The 3,016-nt window shown below is 45.0% G+C and overlaps 1 pseudogene; it reads left to right on the top strand.

The window, feature by feature from the left end:
- Positions 1-2,029: 2,029 nt before the first annotated feature.
- On the top strand, positions 2,030-2,735 carry LOC145850212 (protein CFDP2-like; annotated as a pseudogene).
- Positions 2,736-3,016: the final 281 nt, after the last annotated feature.

Genomic DNA, 3,016 nt, shown 5'->3' with positions numbered 1-3,016 from the left:
CCAGCCCCAGGCTGAAACACATAATCGCCTTTCTCAAGTGGCCGATCAAGGGACAATGGGCTTAGGCGCGTGCACTGGCCGCCCCCGTCTTTCTGTTTTTTCCTCTGTTTACCGAAAAGCAGATTCCCGGTCGGAATATTATTGCTTTTTTACGAGATAAATTGCATAAAAATTGATTTTAAACAGCGGTTGACATGCTTCGAAGTATGGTAATGGAATATTTAGAATTTTTTTGTCACGAATTGCGCCATGCTCGTAACCCTGATTTACCATTTCGGATAGTGTCTGGAATGCACGAACAAAACGCCGCTATTTGGATATAACGATGGATTATTTGGGACCAAACCAACATTTGTTATTGAAGTAGAAGTCCTGGGAGTGCCTTTTGACGAAGACAACAAAGGTAATAACATTTTTGTTATAGTAAATCTGATTTTGGTGAAGGCTAAACTTGCTGGGTGTCTAAATAGCTAGCCCGTGATGGCTGGGCTATGTACTTAGAATATTGCAAAATGTGCTTTCACCAAAAAGCTATTTTAAAATCGGACATATCGAGTGCATAGAGGAGTTCTGTATCTATAATTCTTAAAATAATTGTTATGCTTTTTGTGAACGTTTATCGTGAGTAATTTTGTAAATTGTTAGTAAATTCCCCGGAAGTTTGCGGGGGTATGCTAGTTCTGAACGTCACATGCTAATGTAAAAAGCTAGTTTTTGATATAAATATGAACTTGATTGAACAAAACATGCATGTATTGTATAACATAATGTCCTAGGGTTGTCATCTGATGAAGATCATCAAAGGTTAGTGCTGCATTTAGCTGTCTTCTGGGTTTTTGTGACATTATATGCTAGCTTGAAAAATGGGTGTATGATTATTTCTGGCTGGGTACACTGCTGACATAATCTAATGTTTTGCTTTCGTTGTAAAGCCTTTTTGAAATCGGACAGTGTGGTTAGATTAACGAGAGTCTTGTCTTTAAATAGCTGTAAAATAGTCATGTGTTTGAGAAATTGAAGTAATAGGATTTTTAAGGTATTTGAATATCGCGTCACTGGATTACACTGACTGTTGCGTAGGTGGGACGAATTCGTCCCGCCTAGCCCAGAGAGGTTAACGAGGTATGTTATAGGTTAAAGCTTCCCCCCAATTACCGCATTAACCCCTCGTTCCATGTGTCTCTCCTCAGGCCGGTGGTGGCTGGTCCGCTCCAGGAGAATGGGGTGCGGGAGGTTCCTCCACCCCCTCTGGACATTGAGGGGGCCCCGGCGTACTCCGTTCGATCCATCCTGGATTCGAGACGTCGGGCAAGGGGCCTTCAGTACCTCGTGGACTGGGAGGGGTATGGTCCGGAGGAGAGATGCTGGGTTCCGGTGGAGGATGTGTTAGATCCTTCCCTGCTGCGAGAGTTCCATCGTCTCCATCCAGATCGCCCTGCAACTCGTCCTCCGGGTCGTCCCCGGGGGGGGGGGGGGTGTACTGTTACGACTTCTGCCGAAGTTGATGCCCCTCCTTGCACGGGTGGTGCTCGGCGGTCGACGTCACCGGTCTTCTAGCCATCATTGATCAGTTTTTCATTTTCCATTGGTTTTGTCTTGTCTTCCATCACACCTGTTTCCAATCCCATTAATTACATGTGTATTTAACCCTCTGTTTCCCCTCATGTCCTTGTCGGTGATTGTTTGTATGTTATGTTACGTGGGTTTGTGTATCGGTGTGCGACGGGTATACTTTACCCATTTTATTTTGTACTTTTGGTTTTGGAGTTTGTTTTAATTAAATACTCCATATTAACCAACTTGGTTTCTCCTGCGCCTGACTTCCCTGCCACCTACATACACGTATATGACAATTACCCCCCAGTCACGCCCTGAACCACTTCACCATAGCGAAACAATGGCTCTCTATGGTCAGGGCGTGACAGCTCTTAATCACTAGGCTACCTGCCACCCCATTACAGAACCCGAAACTAAGGTAACTCAACCTCTCCTGAAACTGAGCCGAATAGACTCCCCTGGAAAGGTGCCCATGAATCTCCTGGACCAAACTCAACTGCCCAGTTGGAGGAAAAGTCTATTACAGCTCAAGTCAAGTGTGAGAATCGAATGCTGGAATGTCGGAACATTACACCAGACAGGTAAACTGTCACAACTAGCCAGAGAGATGACAAGATACAACCTGAGCATTGTTGGAGTCTGTGAAAGCAGACAGTCCACTTTTGGGGAAAAAACAACCACCACGGGTGAAACCTTCCTTTACTCCGGAAACCCAAACGAAGAAAACCCACACACACGGAGTTGGACTATATCTGTCAAAATATGCAGCAAAGAGCCTCATTGAGTGGGAGCCAATATCTGCAAGAGTCATCACAGCCAGATTTATATCTAAAGGGTGGAACATTACAAGTATGCTCCAACCAACTCAGCTGACTTTGAAGAGAAAGACACCTTCTATCAACAGCTACAGGTAGTTATTAAAAAAGCACTAAAGCGACATGAATGCCAACATCGGAAAAGACAATGACAACTGGAAAGGCACAATGTGGAATAAGGGTCTAGGACAGATGAACGAGAATGGTCTTCTGTTCGCAGACTTCTGTGCTCTCAACGAGCTGGCAATCGGAGGATGTCTCTTCCCACACAAACCCAACAGGAGCCAAAGCCACCCCCATCAGAGACAAACGAGGGAAACCTTCTTACCAAAGAATCCCAACAACTGGAGCGCTGGAGAGTAGACTTTGAGGAAATCCTAAACTGGCCTCCACCAAACTTAACCCCAGACATTGTGGAAGCAACAGAAGACCTAAACACCAACTGTAGTTGGCTATCTGAGGAGGCGATCAAGCAAGCCACCGAAAAGCTGAAGCTCGGCATAGCACCAGGAAATGACCAGGCAAGTACCAACATGGAAGACAGGTTTGATTATTACAATCCCCAAGAAAGGCAACATCAGTGAGTGCAAGAACTGGAGAGTAATCATGCTCCTCTCAATCCCTAGCAAAATCTTATTTCGGAT

The sequence above is a fragment of the Salmo salar genome, chromosome 14 (genome assembly GCF_965601325.2).
Source record: "Salmo salar chromosome 14, fSalSal1, whole genome shotgun sequence".
In the NCBI taxonomy this organism is placed as follows: domain Eukaryota; kingdom Metazoa; phylum Chordata; class Actinopteri; order Salmoniformes; family Salmonidae; genus Salmo; species Salmo salar.
Note: the sequence above shows the minus strand (reverse complement) of the source record. Positions and strands in the feature narration are given on the sequence as shown.